Consider the following 22054-nt stretch of genomic DNA (forward strand, 5'->3'; position numbering starts at 1 on the left):
GAATAAATATTGATTCAACCATTTTAGAAAAAAATTGACATCACTCATGTTAAATACACATGTCTATAATACAGTAATTTCATTCTCTTAAGTATATATCCAACTGAAATCCATGCATATATACTTGCATATGTATATACAGAAGACAGGTCCAAGAGTATGCATAACTGCATTATTAAAAAGAGCTACAAACTGGTAAAACAAAATATAACAACAGGGAATTAGGTAAATTGTATTAATTCATAGAGTGACATGCAATATATCCTTGAAAATACATGGACTATGTACCTAAATACAATAACCTGGATGAGGCGCAATCAATGCAAAGCGAAAGATATAAAATATGACATACGCTGCCTAATTCCATTTATACTAAGTTCAAAACAGGCCAGACTAAACTCTAGTAATGTATACTGAAATGACTAAACGCTAAAATGAAAATGCAAAACACAGTCAATGTAAATCCATATGGAGGGTCATTGAGTCCTGACGATGTTTTATGTCTTTATTAAGGTGAGGGTTTTATGAGTGTTCACACTGTAAAAATAAAAGTGTATAATTATTTTATACATTCTTTTATATGTGTGTTATATTTCACAATAAAAAGAGTTGTATAAGGTTAAAACGTTCATAGGTATTTTAAAATTAATCTGCATTATCCAATTCAATTAACTCTCATTTACTATCCAAATAATTATTTGCTATGGAGTGTTGCCTTATGATAGGAAACTCATTTAAAATCCTTTCATTTAATATTTTTGAGAGTTTACTATAATTGTATCTGCCAAGTACTGTTGTAGGTAATCAAGATTCACAGGGAAGAAGATGGAGTACTCAGAGAGCTTATAAATATTCTTTTTAAATGTATGGTCTTTAGAATGTGTATTTTGCTCAGGAGGCCATTACTAATTTAACTTTATTGAAATTGTGCTGATAAGTATGATACAATGATTCTTCTTGACCAATTCATTGTGATTTACCAAGACTGAACATGGGTGAGCCAAAAAGGTACTAATTAATCTATCAGTTAATCTGTCAATCTCATATCTGGTGACTTGAAGAAGCTCCCTCCCCCAGTAAAGGATCTGAAGAATTGTATACCTACTTTCCTTATGAAATGTCTATTTTCTCTGTAATCAAAGAGATCTGTAGAGATGAAAATTATTATCTTTTCTATATGTTACATTTTTCTGAAGTGTGATTATTTATAAAGTCTCTGAATGTTATATAAATTAGGACAGTGTGAAGAACACTAGGAGATAAAGTTGCCTGTAAAATATATTTCAAGTGACTTAATATTAATAGCATTTTGACCTTCTTTCCTTTATCCTTGCAAAGCAATGTGAATCTGTGAGAATGAACATTTTCTGTTAGTTGTGAATGGTGTATATTTTCTGACAAGATAGTTTGCTATTTTTTTAAAAAGAAATTCCAAAAGGTTTTATTCTTTTTGAGCTCCAATACAGATAATGAAATTTTGATCACTAAGTTGTAATATTATAATTTTGAAACAAAAGTATTTTGTTCATATAAATCCATTGAAAAGGAACATTTGTTTGGAACAAGTTTAATGAGCTGCTGATAATCTTCCACTTTTCTTTTTCAAAGTAGATATCAGGAATATCAGCTTGATTCCTAACTGAATTCACAGTGTGTTTATCAGTATCATCTTGCTGCTCATTTCTGATTAGCAATAAAACTCATAAAAGCAAACCAAACATCTAAGGATTTCTAAGTCAGATGGCTTGAGTACTTAGTGTTTAATATTTACTTCTAGTATTTCTGGTGAAATATGCCCTGGGATGGTGGCAGGGATTCTATTTTTGCCAAAAATTATGGAAGCAGATGCCCAGGTAGACTTGGGAGAGGTCTCCTGGGAACATCCAATAAGGGGTGGCCAAAGCATAAGACATCCAAGCGTCCTTTCTCTGCTTCTGGATATTGTTGTGTGTGGATATGATACTTTCGCCTATCTTGAAACCATAAGAGGGAATTGTCTTTGAATGAAAACCTGTTAGTAACAAGAGAACATTGTATCAAGTGGCTTAATCTTCACCAAGTTTGTTCAGTTATCTTCCTCTCTAAACCTATACATTGTACATCGTAAGTACTACTTATATTCTCTTTAGTTTTCATATGTCAATCTGTTAATCTGAAATACTAATTTATATTTGTTCTATTGCAAGAGGAACAGAGGCACATTATTTTTTATTTACTTTTTTTAAAACATATATTTATTGAGTTCCAGTTATGTGCCAGGAACTCTTCTAGAAGGAAAGCAAACAGAGGGCATAAAATATACATTCATGCCAGTTAGTGACTCAGTCAAGGTGACAAAATATAATACGTTCTATATGAAAGGTATGAAAATCTCAAATTACTGAATAATATAATCCTCTCATTTAAAATATTATATTTCACGTTAGCACACCATGGCAATAAGATAACATTTATACTTCCAATATACATTAATTTCCCTCTCTTTTGGGTCCAGTCAGAATTATTGAACAAAACACATTACATGAAGAATCCAGCTGGAATTCAGTCAAGGAAGTAGAATAAGGAACATGCAGATTTTGAAATTTAAGTTAAAATAGTCAATAGGAGAAGAGCAATCTGAAATATTTTAATGAGAAAAACTGCAAAGTATTTTAAAGCTCATTGAACCCAAAATGGGAGCATCTGAGTTTTGTTCCTGACTTAGGAGATGTAAGATTTTATTTTAGCAAGTTGCTTAATATCATAATGGTTCAATATCATAATATAAAATATTTATTTCAGTGTGTTAGGAAAAGCAAATATGAATAGAGATTAAGGATTTTTTAAATAAGTATAGAGAATTGTGTAACCATAATGTATCATCAAGAAAAGTATCAAGAGGACAAGAGGAATTATCTGATTAAGAGTTAGATATAAGTGAATAAATAAGAAAAACTGTAAATACATTCATCTATGAAGGTGACAATTCTCGAGCCTCATTGCAATCACTTCTATCCTGTGAGGGGAAACAATCCCATCTGTGGTACCGTTTTCTGTTGTCTAAGGCTTGTGTGTTCCAGTAACAGAGTCAAAGAGAAGATTTTGCTGTTGCTGCAGGGAGCTGGCTGTGTTGCTGATGAAACACGTGTTAATTACTCCATCTATTGAAGCGTTTGTGTGTGAAAATATATTCACAATTATATAACTATTTTCACTGTAAATAAGTTTATTTACACATTTCCAAGCTATCTCTCATTTCATTTGTTTTTGATCTTATTTTTCTCACCTACAGTGGTGCAAAGTATAATAAATAATCAAACAAAAAACTTCCAAATGAAATCAGTAATGGAATTAGAGAGAGAAACATGATATAAGGTAGCAGTGACACAGGGTAGAATAGAGGAAAACAAACAAGGTCAGTTATAAGAAATCCAAATGAAATTATCAAGAAGTGAGTAAGAATCAAAGCTCAGAACTTGGGCAGAGGAAGCAACAGGAGAGAGGAGGTGGGGGAAGGGGGCTCGATTGGAAAGTGTTGCCCTAACCTAGTTAATTTCAGCAAAGTGAATTTGTTCAGGCTTTAGACTAATTTTACAGGTTCTGGGGTGCATTTGCTTTCTTGGTGCCTCATATTTTTTTCATGTTTTTCTAAATGTATGCGTCTCAGGCAGACATACATCTGTAAATACATAAACTCTTGACACTGAGTACATTTAAATACATGCAGTACATTTATATAGTCAGTAAAATTGCATTTTCCATATTAATTCATTCAGTCTTAAATGATTATAAAAGAGAAGCAATGCTAAGCATTACAGAGATACATTAGAATAGGATTTTGATTCGTATAAAATCAACTATTATGTGGTTCATAATACACTTCATACACTCTTAAATCAAGCGTATTTTGAGTGCCCTTAATATGTCAAAATGTACTTGGAACTGACACAAAATAAAATCTAAACATAGAATATTTAGACCTAGGATAAAGGAAAAAAATAGACCAGAGGATGATAGGTAGATTACCTATTTTTAAGAAGGAATTGACAGAAATGTATAAATAATTTATTATAGGAATGGAAGAAAGTGAGATAACAACCGTTTATTTAAAACTAAGGATATTTCACTGAAGATTTTTGTCATTAGCACAATCACAACAGGTGTGATGATACATGGTGACTTGAAGATGGTGAGTCTTGATTTAGGAACAGTGACAGTTCGGTGAATGCATAAAACGTTCAGAAGTATTGAAAAAATGTAAGCCTTCCAGCACAATATATATTTAGAGATTATTTGGTCTATAAATGTTAATTTCATAATTTTTTTCTTTCTCGCTTTGCTTTCGTATATAAGTGTTAGATGACAGCAGAGAGATAACAGAGGAAACAGGTGTAATAAAATTGAAGATATTAAAATCTAAAATGGCATGTCAGGATTTTCTGTGAATTTATTTTACAATATTCTTTCCAGCTTTAATTTTCATGGATTAGAAATGTTGACTGGACTATCTATATACAGGTTTTCATTTCCTCTTGTTTACTCTAATGAGTCACAAGAGCATCCTGGGTTATTAGTTTTTCCAGCTATTAGAGACTTGATTACTTCCTTTTCCATTTATTTTATTTTCTTCCTTAGCCCTTCTGGAATACAGCTTTCTAAATAATCTTCCATTTACCTGGTTGCCTATTCCCTGCGGATTTGATTATTTTTAGACTGGTCACAAGTATGTTTGAGAAACAATGCACTACTTTAATTTTTAAATTCTTTTTTTTGTTATGTTTTGAATTTTCTGTTTTGCCGTAAGTATGTGTCAACCCCAGAATCTCAGAGGTTTGGCTTCATCGTAATTTACTGAATTACTTCATGGGTATATAGTTAATGCTGCTATTTAGACAGTTTTAAAATAAGTACAATATTATCCTTATTTAATGTCTTTATCACTTACACTATTCAAATTTACCTATTCCTATCTCCCATGTCTATAAACTAACTTTAAAGAGTTTTATTAGCTTTCATCTATTCTTTAGTTGATAAAGGTATCTGTATATGTATGCCTATGTCATATCCATACCAATCTCATATATTAACAGCACAGACATGGATTTTAATATGAAGAGTGCATAAAGACAGAACACTAGAACTGGAAACAGAAGATCTAGGAGCTCTTTCTGATTTTTTCTGAACTTACTTCTTTGGGTTGTTTCGAGGATAACTGAGTTATACTATTTTAAAATCCTTTGCAGTCATGTGCCATATGTATGTCACGTACTATTTAATATGAAATTTAATCCATCATCCCTGACAAAATCTGTGTTTCCTAGCATCAAATTTAACATAGTCTTTATTTCAGTCCCTAACTGAATCTTGGATGCCTATGAGACCTTTAGGCAAGCACTTATGAATTACATCAATAAGCATCCTGGTAGGCACAAACAAACAAAAGGAAAAACAACTATTTGGGAAAAAAATGCATATCTTTTTTCCCTCTTGAATGGCACTGTCCACATAGAACTTAAACACATTGAGAAAAAGCTTAATTAAAAGTCTAACAATATTCTCTGTGTATCCTGAGATTTTTGTTTGTTTTTTTTTCTCTTAGAAGACAGGGTATTTCTTTCATTTTAAAGCTATATATACACCCAAATTCTTGGCTTTCTAGAATTATTTTTATCAAACCTAAATGATGTAGTAATAATTACCAGACATCATAGCCTCTAGAAGCACTTTTTACAAAATAACAACACAAACAAAAACATATACAGGAACTCATCCCCCAAATGCTCAGGCATTATTTACTATTTACTTTATACTCATAGATTTCTTTGAGAAATAGTTTGCTCTTTGGCATAATTTCAGATATAGTATAAAATAACATATATACTGTCAAATAAATAATGGTGATATCATAACTCTGAATGGTATTGCTTCACTGAATGGTCTATAAATGAGTCTGTGAATAAGGATATGAATACTATTGTTTGCAAAGAGATGGTAATCAAGATTATTCCCCTGAGCTCTAGGATAGTGCGCATATTTCTTAAAATATAACCAAGATTTTATTTAAGGCTGGATGTGTTGCAATTGTTTTCTATATAGACCCCGTCTGTACTCCTATTACCGGATTCTTAAAAGACTAGGTGCATTTCAAGGACAGGACCATGATCATCTTTGTACTAGCAACAAACTGGGTGTCTTGCACACCACATTCATTCGGTGTATGTCTACTAAATGGAAACTTCCTGTTATTTATTTTTTAAAAAATTACAAGACAGAAGATGGCTATTTACATTTGTTGCTACAGAACCCAGAGGAAGATTTAGTTTAAGGAAGTAACCATCAACTGTGTCAGTGACTTAGGAACTTAGCAGTCAATCACTTTGTCTCTCTTGGGTTTTCACATTTTAATCAGAGCAGCACTGTGAAATGCTTTGGACCTGACTTCACACTTAATCTGTGAACTTCCACAGGAGGTAAAAAGGGGACAAGTGACAACCAACTGGAAAATGTGTGGGACAACAGATTGGAATAAAATGAGCAATAATGAAATTAACACCCAGTGATACCAGCGGAAGGCTTCTCCTAATGGCTTTAATCAGCAATCACGGACCATAGGAAAACTTCCAAGGCAGAATTAATTGTGTTAACTGTTTCCTTGGAGAAACTGTAAACATTCAACTCACCTGCTTTTTAAAATTAGGATCAGAAAACTGAAATATAATTTATTTATAGATTAAAGAAAGTTAAAGATTTTTTTTCTTTAAAGAGGAAAGAAGAGATACAGTCAGCTATGGGGAAAGGAAGAAAAAAACAGATACATGTAGAAATAAAAAGGGGAGAAAAGAGGTACATGACAGATAAAAGAATAAGAAGAGAGCTGGACATAAGAACTTAAGCAAAATCAATAGAGAGAAGCAGAAAATGCTGGCTCAACATAGATTTCAAAAAAAGAGGAAGAGTAAAAAGGAGAGAAAAGAAGGTAGAGAGAGGGTAAGGAGGAAAGGTGGGAAGGACAGCCTGAAGCGAAATGAGGGAGGTAGAGTTTGGGGCTGGGGCGGGGGATGCTAGAGGAGAGTCAGAGGGAGAGGAAGGGAAAGCGAAATAGTGAGAGAGAAAAGGAAACTCACCTATAACGGTTTGGGTGCTGCCAAGCAGAGCAGACAGCAGATGAACAGCCAGTAAGGCTGCCCTGGTAGAGGTGAGCTGCCTACCAGCCTGCACCAGTCACAGACTTATTTTCTAACACAAATCTCACCTCTGAGCTCCAAGGCTATGTATTTAACTGCTTAGCTGACAGTGCCTCTTGGATTCACTGTAGGTATCTTAAAAATACAATGTCCAAACCTGTCCTTGCCACCCAGCATCCCCACTGAGGAGAGGACATCACCATCACCCCTGCTAGCTAAACATCCATCTTTCCCATAATTATATATTTTTTAAAATCCTATAGTATGTAGATAAAACAGATAGGAACAAATATTTTAAAATATATATTCATCTAAATATAGATATTAGAAAATAAAATAAAATTTTATTTACCTATTTTATTTTAATACAAATTTACACACACACACACACACACACAAGGTATGTATGCAAGAGGATCCAGTGTTACTGCAAGCAGAGGCAAGAGAGGATATGTTCTTGAATATTAGATCTCAGTAAGGTTAGATATGTTTCTTTGCTTTTTCGTTATCGTTTTTGATATTTTCAGCTGAGTTTATTCCTTAGCCATGAGCAGTTCAAGTGGTGAAAGTTAACACTTCCTAGGATTGATGCATTGGAGGAAAGAATATTTGAGGCCAATAAAGCAGCTATAAGTTGGGGCAGAATCTGTAGATTGAAGAAAATCACAGAGACAGTGAGCCACTTCTCTGAAAAAATCTTGGGTTGAAAGCCAAATTATGCATAAATGATGGAGAGCCCCAGGGGGCCTGATTGAAAGGCAGCAGAGGAAATCATAGTAATAGAGGAGAGAGAACAGCTGTTGCATACTACAAGAGAGACGACATTTGCAGTTTGAGTCCAGGCAAGTTAACTGCGTACTACAACTACAGCAACATCAGCAAGAAAGTACCTTGAAAGGAATACAACAGAATATGGGAATGGCTGCAGTCTAATCTCAACAGTGCCCACCCAATTTTCAACCAAAAATAAGCAGATATGCAAAAAAAAAAAAAAAGAAAAAAAAGAAAAGAAAAGAAAAAGGAAAAAGGTCCGCAAACATAGGGATTTGTGACCTAGTCAAAAAAATAAGTCCAAATGGGCAGAGATGGTAAATTGAACAAACATTTTAAATCAGCTGTTATACATTCATATAAAACTTTAAACAAAAATGTGTTAGCAGTGAATGAACAACTGAGCCCTATGTTAGTGACCTAGAATAGCCAAAGAGGTTTTTAAAAAAGGAAGAGAAAAAATGAAGGATTACATGATAGATGCTAAGACCCAATTTAAGCGAATGTTGATCAAAACAGTTTGGTATCCATTAAAAGGACAGACATAAAGATCATGAAAGAAAATTGAATGTACGCAAATAGGCCCAAATAGATACAGTAAATTGATCTTTGCAAAAGTTATGATGGCAGTTCAGTGAGAGAAATGAATATCTTTTTGACAAATGGTAAACAGAACAACTGTATATAAATAAACTTGACCCTTACCTCTTAATATACAAAAGTTAACTTGAAATAAATCACAGATTGAAATATAAACAGTAAAACTTTAAGGTACCTAGAAAAACATAGAAGAAATATTTTACAACTTTGAGGCAGGCAAATGTCTCTTAGATAAGATACCAAAAAGCATGAAATTTATATAAAAAGTATACATTTTTATATGTAATGGTTTATATATATATTAGATGATAGATGATTGATGATGGATGATAGAAAGACAGATGATACATAAAATGATGTATGCTTCAGAAAGTCAGTGATCTTTGCCTCTTATGATTCTGTCACACACTGTTATATATTTGTTGAATAATGTTTTACAAGATTTAACAATTCTTTGATAGTAGGGTATACAACAAACTGACACTTGGGTAAATGAAAGGCAGAATTCTTTGTTACTTATAGTTCCAAGGGAGAGAAGACTGTTAGCATGGCCAGAGGAGGGGTTGCTCTTGAGGACAGGGTAACAAATTGGAGCTTTAGGGGGCAGCTCCTGTATGGCATGCAGGGACAGGTGGGTAGCTAGACTTTGCTCTCTGTGGATTGACTAATTTGAGTAATTTCACTGGTTTAGGGACACGGGGACAGTCCCTAGTTGTCTGGTTCCTGGCCATTAGGGTGGATGCCTAGTGACCCAGAGAGTGAGAGCTCTACAAGGGAAGTGGTTGGCTTTGTGCACTTAATCAGTTGCTCAAAAGGGGGAACTAACTGACTGGCCTCTAGCCAGGGTCTAAAATACTGGGTTGACAGAATTTTGTAAAAACTGTATTACAGATAATTGTAATACAATGATTGTACCTTGGAAAAAATCCTAAATTTTGAGGGTCATGTATAACAAGCAGAAAATTTTAAGTAATAATCTGAACTAATGTAAACACAAATAAGTTAAAGTTATACTTATTAAAGAAAATACTTTCTGCAAACAAGCTACTCTGCAATGTGAGATTCATAGAGCTGGAACATCACTTAATATTCATGACTTTATATTCACCTCTGAAAGAAATATTTATAGCATTGTTTTCAGAAAGTACAGCAAATAGTACATAAAACATCTTGCAGATCATTTCCTTGACCACTTAGTAGTGTTCAGAAATACAGACCCAGTGGTTTGCCTGCATCACCTCTAAGTCGTTCAGTTCAAATTGACCCAACACAGATCATATGAGTCCACTGCATTATCTCTGCTCTAAAGAGATGCTCACTGTTTAGAAGAAGCCTTAACTATTTCATTAGATCTTTTATTTGGGGATTCATACTTGGAAAAAAAAAGTCAGTCTCCATTTCAATCAAATCTGAAAGAGAGAACGTCAGCATTTTCCCCTTTGCAAAAAGTCAAAAATCATATAACTCCAAAATATGTATTTCCAAATTTTCAATGCAATGCAATGTACCTAACTCTAATTTCCTAGCATTATAATACCTTAGTATATAAAATGAATACTCTGGCTCTAGGCCAAACAAAATTTCTATCTACATGAACATATTATCTTCTATTCTTTATTTCAATAGTTCCTAATATAATGAACATTTTCTTTTTAATTTGAATTCCGGAAATCTTCTTGCAGTATACTATCTTAGGAAGATAGAAAACATTATACTGGTCCATTATAAATTAAAGCTTTGGGGTAAATCACAAGCTTTTGTAATTAACTAAAGCCTCCCCCCAACAGTATCTTCAAAAATGTTTGCTTATTTCTCCTCTATCCAGAAACCAATAGCTTCTCTTCCACTCTATTCACACTTTGATGCATTTCCTCCCAGTGTTTACATTTTTTTAATTGAAATGTAATTGATCTACAGCACTATGTTAGTTTCAAGTACACAACATAGTCATTGAATATTTCCCTATTCATTACAAAATGATCACCATGATATGTCTAGTTACCATCTGCCACCATACAAAGATAACAATATAAGTGACCATATTCTGTATGCTGTGTATTTCATCCAAGTGACTCATTTATTTTGTAACTGGATGTTTGTAACTTAATCTCCCTTACCTTTCTCACTCATCCTCCAACTCCCTCACCTACAGAAACCACCAGACTGTTCTTTGTATCTATGAGTTTGTGTTTTTTTTAGATTCTACATATACATGAAATCATACAATATTTGTTTTTTCTGTCAGACTTATTTCGCTTAGCATAATATCCTCTAGATCCATCCATATTGTCATAAATGGCAAGATTTCATTCTTTCTTATGCCTGAGTAATATTCCTCTGTGTGTGTATGTGTATTCATATACACACACCCCACATCTTCTTTATACACTCATGTATTGATGGACACTTATGCTGATTCCATATTTTGGCTATTGTATACAATGTTGCAATGAACATAGGGCTGCATATATCATTTTGAATTAGTGTTTATGTTTTCTTCTTAAAAATACTCAAAAGGGGTATTTTTGTTGAGGATTTTTGCATCTATGTTCATCAGTGATATTGATCTGTAATTTTTGTGTGTGTGCGTGGTGTCCTTGGTTTTGGTATCAGGGTGATGCTGGCCTCATAGAATGAGTTCAGAAGCTTTCCTTCCTCTTCAATTTTTTGGAATAGTTTGAGTAGGATAAGTAACAACTCTTTTTTAAACGTTTGGTAAAATTCACCTGTGAAGGCATCTGCTCCTGAACATTTGTTTGTTGTAAGTTTATAAATTACTGATTCAATTTAATTACTGGTAATTGGTTTGTTCATCTCTTCTGTTTCTTCCCAATTCAGTCTTGGGAAAATCTATATTTCTGTGAATTTGTCCATTTCTTCTTGGTTGTCCTTTTTATTGGGATATAATTGTTTGTAGTAATCTCTTATGATACTTTGTATTTCTGTGGTATTGATTCTAACTTTTCCTTTTTCATTTCTGATTTTATTTATTTGAGCCTTCTCTTTTTTTTCTTGATGAGCCTGGCTACAGATTTATCGACATTGTTTATGTTTTTAAAAAACCAGCTCTTAGTTTCATTGATTTTTTTCTACTATTTTTTTTAAGTTTTTGCATTTTCTTGAAAATTTTCTTGTTTCCTGAGGTATGCTTGTATTTCTATAAACATCCCTCCTAGAACTGGTTTTGCTGCATCATCATAGATTTGTGGATCATTTTTGGATATGTATTTTTATTTCTTTCACCAGTTTTGGGAAATTATTAGTTGTTTAATTCCTTCAAATAGTTCTACTTCCCCATTCCCTTTTTAGGACTCCAATTACATATATGTTAGAGCTTTTTACAATGTCCCATGTAGCTCTCATACTCTTGTTTATATTTTCCCTTTTTTTTCTCTTTGTGTTTCAATCTGAGTAATTTTACTTACCCCAGTATCAACTTACTATTCTGTACTTCTGTACTTAACCTTTTATTTAATTTGTACAGTTGACCCTCAAACAACGTGGGGGTTAGGGATACTGATTTCCCACACAGTCCAAAAGCTGTGTATAAATTTGACCCCCTCCAAACTGAACTACTAATAGCCTACCATTGAACAGAAGCCTTACTGATAACATAAACAGTTGATTAACAAATATGTTGTATGTTATATAAAATATATATGTGTATACACACACACATATATTTTATGCATTCATTACATATCTAACATTTTCTTACATTTTTCAACATATCTAAGTTATGTGGTTTGTCTGTGAGTGTTTTCAAATTGTTGCAAATCTCAAAACATTTTTCCAATATATTATTGAAGAAAATCTGCAAATAGGTGGACCCATGCAAACCTGTATTGTTCAAGGGTCAACTGTCGTTTAAAAAATGTTTTTAGTTCTCAAACGAGGGTTTCTTTTTTAATCTACTTTTTTTTTTTTTTTGGAAATTCTCTGCCTTTTCCAAAATTTTCTTATACACATTTACACTAGTTTTATTTTTATTTATGTATTTATTTTTACATCTTTATTGGAGTATAATTGCTTAACAATGGTGTGTTAGTTTCTGCTTTATAACAAAGTGAATCAGTTATACATACACATATGTTCCCACATCCCTTCCCTCTTGTGTCTCCCTCCCTATCCCACCCCTCCAGGTGGTCACAAAGCACCAAGCTGATCTCCCTGTGCTATGTGGCTGCTTCCCACTAGCTATCTACCTTACTTTGGTAGTGTATATATGTCCATGCCTCTCTTTTGCTTTGTCACAGCTTACCCTTCCCCCTCCCCATATCCTCAAGTCCATTCTCAAGTAGGTCTGTGTCTTTATTCCTGTCTTAGCCCTATGTTCTTCATGATATTTTTTTTTTCTTCTTAAATTCCATATATATGTGTCAGCATAGAGTATTTGTCTTTCTCTTTCTGACTTACTTCACTCTGTATGACAGACTCTAGGTCTATCCACCTCATTACAAATAGCTCAATTTCGTTTCTTTTTATGGCTGAGCAATATTCCATTGTATATATGTGCCACATCTTCTTTATTCATTCATCTGATGATGGACACTTAGGTTGTTTCCATCTCTGGGCTATTGTAAGTAGGGCTGCAACGAACATTTTGGTACATGACTCTTTTTGAATTATGGTTTTCTCAGGGTATATGCCCAGTAGTGGGATTGCTGGGTCATATGGTAGTTCTATTTGTAGTTTTTTAAGGAACCTCCGTACTGTTCTCCATAGTGGCTGTACCAATTCACATTCCCACCAGCAGTGCAAGAGTGTTCCCTTTTTTCCACACCCTCTCCAGCATTTATTGTTTCTAGATTTTTTGATGATGGCCATTCTGACTGGTGTGAGGTGATACCTCATTGTAGTTTTGATTTGCATTTCTCTAATGATTAAAGATGTTGAGCATTCTTTTATGTGTTTGTTGGCAGTCTGTATATCTTCTTTGGAGAAATGTCTATTTAGGTCTTCTGCCCATTTTTGGATTGGGTTGTTTGTTTTTTTGTTATTGAGCTGCATGAGCTACTTATAAATTTTGGATATTAATCCTTTGTCAGTTGCTTCACTTGCAAATATTTTCACCCATTCTGAAGGTTGTCTTTTGGTCTTGTTTATGGTTTCCTTTGCTGTGCAAAAGCTTTGAAGTTTCATTAGGTCCCATGTGTTTGTTTTGTCTTTATTTCCATTTCTCTAGGACGTGGGTCAAAAAGGATCTTGCTGTGATTTATGTCATAGAGTGTTCTGCCTATGTTTTCCTCTAAGAGTTTGATAGTTTCTGGCCTTATATTTAGGTCTTTAATCCATTTTGACCTTATTTTTGTGTATGGTGTTAGGGAATGATCTAATCTCATACTTTTACATGTCCATGTCCACTTTTCCCAGCACCACTTATTGAAGAGGTTGTCCTTTCTCCACTGTACATTCCTGCCTCCTTTATCAAAGATACGTTGACCATATGTGCGTGGGTTTATCTCTGGGCTTTCTATCCTGTTCCATTGATCTATCTTTCTGTTTTTGTGCCAGTACCATCCTGTCTTGATGACTGTAGCTTTGTAGTATAGTCTGAAGTAAGGGAGCCTGATTCCTCTAGCTCTATTTTTTGTTCTCAAGATTGCTTTGGCTATTCGGGGTCTTTTGTGTTTCCAAACAAATTGTGAAAATTTTTGTTCTAGTTCTGTGAAAAATGACAGTGGTAATTTGATAGGGATTGCATTGAATCTGTAGATTGCTTTGGGTAGTAGAGCCATTTTCACAATGTTGATTCTTCCAATCCAAGAACATGGTATATCTCTCCATCTATTTATATCATCTTTAATTTCTTTCATCAGTGTCTTATAATTTTCTGCATACAGGTCTTTTGTCTCCTTAGGTAGGTTTATTCCTAGATATTTTATTCTTTTTGTTGCAATAGTAAATGGGAGTGTTTTCTTGATTTCACTTTCAGATTTTTCATCATTAGTATATAGGAATGCCAGAGATTTCTGTGCATTAATTTTGTATCCTGCTACTTTACCAAATTCATTGATTAGCTCTCGTAGTTTTCTGGTAGCATCTTTAGTATTCTCTATGTATAGTATCATGTCATCTGCAAACAGTGACAGCTTTACTTCTTCTTTTCTGATTTGAATTCCTTTTATTTCCTTTTCTTCTCTGATTGCTGTGGCTAAAACTTCCAAAACTATGTTGAATAAGAGTGGTGAGAGTGGGCAACCTTGTCTTGTTCCTGATCTTAGTGGAAATGGTTTCAGTTTTTCACCATTGAGGACGATGCTGGCTGTGGGTTTGTCATATATGGCCTTTATTATGTTGAGGAAAGTTCCCTCTATGCCTACTTTCTGCAGGGTTTTTTATCATAAATGGGTGTTGAATTTTGTTGAAAGCTTTCTCTGCATATATTGAGATGATCATATGGTTTTTCTCCTTCAATTTAATATGGTGTATCACTTGGATTGATTTGCGTATATTGAAGAATCCTTGCATTCCTGGAATAAACCCCACTTGATCATGGTGTATGATCCTTTTAATGTGCTGTTGGATTCTGTTTGCTAGTATTTTGTTGAGGATTTTTGCGTCTGTGTTCATCAGTGATATTGGCCTGTAGTTTTCTTTCTTTGTGACATCCTTGCCTGGTTTTGGTATCAAGGTGATGGTGGCCTCGTAGAATGAGTTTGGGAGTGTTCCTTCCTCTGAAATTGTTTGGAAGAGTTTGAGAAGGATGGGTGTTAGCTCTTCTCTAAATGTTTGATAGAATTCGCCTGTGAAGCCATCTGGTCCTGGGCTTTTGTTTGCTGGAAGATTTTTTATCACAGTTTCAATTTCAGTGCTTGTGATTGGTCTGTTCATATTTTCTATTTCTTGCTGATTCAGTCTTGGCAGGTTGTGCATTTCTAAGAACTTGTCCATTTCTTCCAGGTTGTCCATTTTATTGGCATAGAGTTGCTTGTAGTAATCTCTCATGATCCTTTGTATTTCTGCAGTGTCAGTTGCTACCTCTTTTTCATGTCTAATTCGGTTGATTTGAGTCTCCTCCCTTTTTTTCTTGATGAGTCTGGCTAATGGTTTATCAATTTTATCTTCTCAAAGAACCAGCTTTTAGTTTTATTGATCTTTGCTATCGTTTCCTTCATTTCTTTTTTTTTTTTTTTTTTGCGGTACGCGGCCCCCTCACCGCTGCGGCCCCTCCCACTGCAGAGCACAGGCTCCGGATGCGCAGGCCCAGCAGCCATGGCCCACGGGCCCAGCCGCTCCGCGGCACACGGGATCCCTCCAGACCGGGGCACGAACCCACATCCCCCGCATCGGCAGGCGGACTCTCAACCACCGCGCCACCAGGGAGGCCTCCTTCATTTCTTTTTCATTTATTTCTGATCTGATTTTTATGATTTCTTTCCTTCTGCTAACTTTGGGGTGTTTTTGTTCTTCTTTCTCTAATTGCTTTAGGTGCAAGGTTAGGTTGTTTATTCGAGATGTTTCGTGTTTCTTAAGGTGGGATTGTATTGCTATAAACTTCCCTCTTAGAACTGCTTTTGCTGCATCCCATAGGTTTTGGATCATCGTGTCTCCATTGTCATTTGTTTCTAGGTATTTTTTAATTTCCTCTTTGATTTCTTCAGTGATCACTTCGTTATTAAGTAGTGTATTTTTTAGCCTCCATGTGTTTGTATTTTTTACAGCTCTTTTCCTGTAATTGATATGTAGTCTCATAGATTGTGGTCGGAAAGGATACTTGATACAATTTCAATTTTCTTAAATTTACCAAGGCTTAATTTGTGACCCAAGGTATGATCTGTCCTGGAGAATGTTCCATGAGGACTTAAGAAAAATGTGTATTCTGTTGTTTTTGGATGGAATGTCCTATAAATATCAATTAAGTCCATCTTGTTTAATGTATCATTTAAAGCTTGTGCTTCCTTATTTATTTTCATTTTGGATGATCTGTCCATTGGTGAAAGTGGGGTGTTAAAGTCCCCTACTATGATTGTGTTACTGTCGATTTCCCCTTTTATGGCTGTTAGTATTTGCCTTATGTATTGAGGTGCTCCTATGTTGGGTGCATAAATATTTACAATTGTTATATCTTCTTCTTGGATCTATCGCTTGATCATTAGGTAGTGTCCTTCTTTGTCTCTTCTAGTAGTCTTTATTTTAAAGTCTATTTTGTCTGATATGAGAATTGCTACTCCAGCTTTCTTTTGGTTTCCATTTGCATGGAATATCTTTTTCCATCCCCTTACTTTCAGTCTGTATGTGTCTCTAGGTCTGAAGTGGGTCTCTTGTAGACAGCATATATATGGGTCTTGCTTTTGTATCCATTCAGCCAATCTGTGTCTTTTGGTGGGAGCATTTAGTCCATTTACATTTAAGGTAATTATCGATATGTATGTTCCTATTCCCATTTTCTTAATTGTTTTGAGTTCGTTATTGTAGGTCTTTTCCTTCTGTTGTGTTTCTTGCCTAGAGAAGTTCCTTTAGCATTTGTTGTAAAGCTGGTTTGGTGGTGCTGAACTCTCTCAGCTTTTGCTTGTCTGTAAACGTTTTAATTTCTCCATCAAATCTGAATGAGATCCTTGCTGGGTAGAGTAATCTTGGTTGCATGTTTTTCTCCTTAATTACTTTAAATATGTCCTGACAGTCCCTTCTGGCTTGCAGAGTTTCTGCTGAAAGATCAGCTGTTAATCCTATGGGGATTCCCTTGTGTGTTATTTGTTGTTTTTCCCTTGCTGATTTTAATATGTTTTCTTTGTATTTAATTTTTGACAGTTTGATTAATATGTGTCTTGGCGTATTTCTCCTTGGATTTATCCTGTATGAGACTCTCTGTGCCTCCTGGACTTGATTAACTATTTCCTTTCCCATATTAGGGAAGTTTTCAACTATAATCTCTTCAAATATTTTCTCAGTCCCTTTCTTTTTCTCTTCTTCTTCTGGAACCCTTATAATTCGAATGTTGGTGCGTTTAATGTTGTCCCAGAGGTCTCTGAGACTGTCCTCAGTTCTTTTCATTCTTTTTTCTTTCTTCTGCTCTGCAGTAGTTATTTCCACTATTTTATCTTCCACCTCACTTATCCGTTCTTCTGCCTCAGTTATTCTGCTATTGATCCCATCTAGAGTATTTTAAATTTCATTTATTGTGTTTCTAATCATTGATTGATTCATCTTTAGTTCTTCTAGGTCCTTGTTAACTGTTTCTTGCATTTTGTCTATTCTATTTCCAAGATTTTGGATCATCTTTACTATCATTATTCTGAATTCTTTTTCAGGTAGACTGCCTATTTCCTCTTTGTTTGTTAGGTCTGGTGGGTTTTTATCTTGCTCCTTCTCCTGCTGTGTGTTTTTCTGTCTTCTCATTTTGCTTATCTTACTGTGTTTGGGGTCTCCTTTTTGCAGGCTGCAGGTTCGTAGTTCCCGTTGTTTTTGGTGTCTGTCCCCAGTGGCTAAGGTTGGTTCAGTGGGTTGTATAGGCTTCCTGGTGGAGGGGACTAGTGCCTGTGTTCTGGTGGATGAGGCTGGATATTGTCTTTCTGGTGGGCAGGTCTACGTCTGGTGGTGTGTTTTGGGGTGTCTGTGGACTTTTTATGATTTTAGGCAGCCTCTCTGCTCATGGGTGGCGTTGTGTTCCTGTCTTGCTAGTTGTTTGGAATGGGTTGTCCAGCACTGTAGCTTGCTGGTCGTTGAATGAAGCTGGGTGCTGGTGTTGAGATGGAGATCTCTGGATGATTTTCGCCGTTTGATATTATGTGGAGCTGGGAGGTCTCTTGTGGACCAGTGTCCTGAAGTTGCCTCTCCCACCTCAGAGGCACAGCACTGACTCCTGGCTGCAGCACCAAGAACCTTTCATCCACACGGCTCCTCAGTTTGGGATGATTCGTTGTCTATTCATGTATTCCACAGATGCAGGGTACATCAAGTTGATTGTGGAGCTTTAATCCGCTGTTTCTGAGGCTGCTGGGAGAGATTTCCCTTTCTCTTCTTTGTTCTCACAGCTCCCAGTCTCAGCTTTGGATTCGGCCCCACCTCTGTGTGTAGGTCGCCGGAGGGCGTCTGTTCTTCGCTCAGCCAGGACAGGGTTAAAGGAGCAGCCGCTTCGGGGGCTCTGGCTCACTCAGGCCGTGGGGGAGGGAGGGGCACGGAGGCGGGGCGAGCCTGCGGCGGCAGAGGCCGACGTGATGTTGCATCAGCCCGAGGCGCGCTGGGCGCTCTTCCGGGGAAGACGTCCCTGGACCCTGGTGGTGACGGGCTGCACAGGCTCCCCGGAAGCGGGGTGTGGACAGTCACCTGCGCTCGCACATAGGCCTCTTGGCCGCGGCAGCAGCGGCCGCAGCGTCCCACGCCTGTCTCTGGGGTCCGCGCTTTCAGCCGCGGCTCGTGCCCGTCTCTGGAGCTCCTTTAAGAGGTGGTCTTTATCCCCTCTCCTCGCGCACCAGGAAACAAAGAGGGAAGAAAAGGTCTCTTGCCTCTTCGGCTGGTCCAGACTTTTTCCCGGACTCCCTCCCGGCTAGCTGTGGCGCATTAGCCGCTTCAGGCTGTGTTCACAGTGCCAGCCCCAGTCCTCTCCCTGCGCTTCGACCGAAGCCCGAGCCTCAGCTCCCAGCCCCGCCCGCCCCAGCCGGCATGCAGACAAGCCTCTGGGGCTGGTGAGTGCCGGTCGGCACCGATCCTCTGTTCGGGAATCTCTCCGCTTTGCCCTACCCAGGTACGTGGGGAGTTTCTTGCCCTTTGGGAGGTCTGAGGTCTTCTGCCAGCGTTCAGTAGGTGTTCTGTAGGAGCTGTTCCACATGTAGATGTATTTCTGGTGTATCTGTGGGGAGGAAGATCTCCGCATCTTACTGTTCCGCCATCTTCCCCGAAAGTCTACACTAGTTGTTTTATAGTCCATGCCCATGGATCTCTTTCAGTTGTCTGTTTTATTGTTTTCTTTGGGAATTTGGTTCTACTTCATAGCATTTTAGAATTTTTGTTTGGATGCAAGACACTTTCTTTGAAATTTGTAGAATTTTACAGCCTCAAAACAGGTAATAGTGTGCCCAGAATATGGGCTCATTTACTGGGGTCTCCTCTTTTCTGGGATTTTGGTCCTCTAACCCCATCTGCTGTGGCATCCCTAAATATAAACTCTGCCTCCTCAGCCAATGTGAATGTCATTTCTCTTGGAATTCTGTTTAAAGAGTTTGTCATTATCCTCTAGGAAAAACCAGTGGTGAAGAAAGTGCATAATTATAGTATCTCAGTCTTCCATAGAGTATAACCATTCAAGCCCTGCCTGTTGTAGTTGCTGTTCCATGCTGTCAGAGGTTTTCATGTTTTTAAACATATCCAGCTTTCATAGGTTTTTTGTTGTTTTTGTTTGTTTTGCTGTGTTTTTTGTAGGGAGGGAAAGTTCGATAGAATATGTTGGTCAGGAATTGAAGTCTCTGTTTTTATTTCTAAGAAAATGAAGAGTGAATTTTGAGGAATGTACAAGAGTAGATGTTTTTAACATGGAATTTCCTTGGACCATCTCTTCATGAAAAATGACAGTTGGGAGCAAGGAGCCCTCTCACATTGGTTTTACAAAGTGTGGATGCGTATTTAAAGTGTTTTTTATTTTTAGAGGATCCACAGCTTTCTTAGTTCAGTTTTGTAGACCCTGGTCTTGATTTCTGTATGTTAATAAAATTAGTTTTTTGATAATGTATATTTATTTAATACCTTGCTTATATAGCACACAGTAATTCTTTTAGGAGTTGGAGATAAAAGGATTAGAAAAGATATTCAATATAAATAGAACAAATATATTGTAAGTAGGGGAAAAGAATGCTGACGTATAAGACAGACAAAGTCTGACTATGAAAAGTATCTAGCACTCTGTTTCAAGTTTGAAAAAGAATGGTAAATACACTTTTACATCAGAAACATTCTTTGAAAGTATATATTATTATGTGAACAAATCATTTAAAAACAGAGATGTAATAAATCAGTTATAGTGTTATCTTAGTTATTTAAGTCATAGAACTTATGATTATTTTTTGATCTAGAGCACACCCACTATAATTTAACATTACATAGCATCTATATAACACATAGGGACTGTACTACATGGAAAATTATGGATAGTGTTCTTTATTTCTAGGCCAATTCAGTTATACTTACAATTCTTTTAACTTTCGTCCAAGTGCAGAAAGCAAAAATGATTTCTATGATAACTTAAAAAAGAACTTTCAAGAGGCAAGAAAATTATATTTATCCTACTAATTTTTTTCAAAGAATTCTGGCAAGTTACATAAATGTAATTTTGTTTTACAGAGGGTATATAGCTCATTCTAACTAGCCAGTGTTTGCCCAGAAGCTATAATAATAAAGCCTCAATTAAATATCATTCCTCAATTTCTCTGATTAAGTATCTTGGTCCTCTAATGTTTTACTAACATTTTATATTTTCTGGAGGTCTTTTTTTTTAAAATAAATTTGACTGGTTTAGAATACATTGTATAAAACAACATTTTAACTTTTTACACAGTCAGGTAAGCCAAAAGTTGCAGTGAATATTTATAGTAAACTGAAGTTTTACTGTTGATTAATAATATGATCATAATTAAAACAAGTATTTACTGAAGAAAATAGGTCTAGGATTTTTTGATAAAATAAAAATTTGAGGCAGAACAGGTTAAAACATATGGCGCGTATGAATTCTACCATATGGAAGTTAAAAAGAGCATTTGCATGGTTAAAACCATAGAATGTACGTAAGAAAAATATTATTGAATTCTTTATAGAAAAAAACAAGAATAGTATTTTCTCTGAAATGAACACCAATACCACCACCAACAAATAATCTATCTGGCAGAAACAGAAGTGGTTAAAGCTCTGTATTTATAAAGACTAAAAGGAAGAAAAAACCCAAATATTACCCATTGATATATGTCAAAGCATCTCATAACCTAACTTCAGATACTGGATCAAGATTTAGAGGCTGTCCCTGGCTTTGGGTCTCTCTTCTACCCTAAATCGGAGAATACAGAACAAATTAACGAACAGCTCTGAAATATCAGAAGAATGTGTAGAAATTAAGAGAAATCACAGAAAGAATACGGCAAATTTAGTCAATTTAATAAGTAATTTGTAGCCTGAAGTAAGGTAAGAAAGAAATGCTATAAATGTTCACGGAATAAGAAAACGCTGGAGGCCACTTTCAGTTGAATGTTTGAAATTACCAGATAAGGAAAAGCAGGTAGATTTGTTATTTTCTGTGCCTCTTAAGAGAAAACCTAGTCAACAGAGATGTTTGTTCCCAATTGAGATATGAGAATGGGTATGTTTGGGTTAGGGAGAGAGAAGGTGACATGGATGGCTGACCAGAGCTCAGAAGAATGGAGATAATTCAGACATCCAGCCACTGGAAAAATCTCAGCAACACATTCCAAAGTGGCCCCATAATCACAAGCAGCAGGTGTAAGTAAATGGTATAAGATAGGACACTTATCCACGGAGTGGCTGAGAGGCAATCTCAAATTCTTAAAAAGGCTCTCTGTTCTTCTTCATGGATAAATTTA

Source organism: Mesoplodon bidens (genome assembly GCF_964165515.1).
Source record: "Mesoplodon bidens genome assembly, chromosome: 2".
Classification (NCBI taxonomy): Eukaryota; Metazoa; Chordata; class Mammalia; order Artiodactyla; family Ziphiidae; genus Mesoplodon; species Mesoplodon bidens.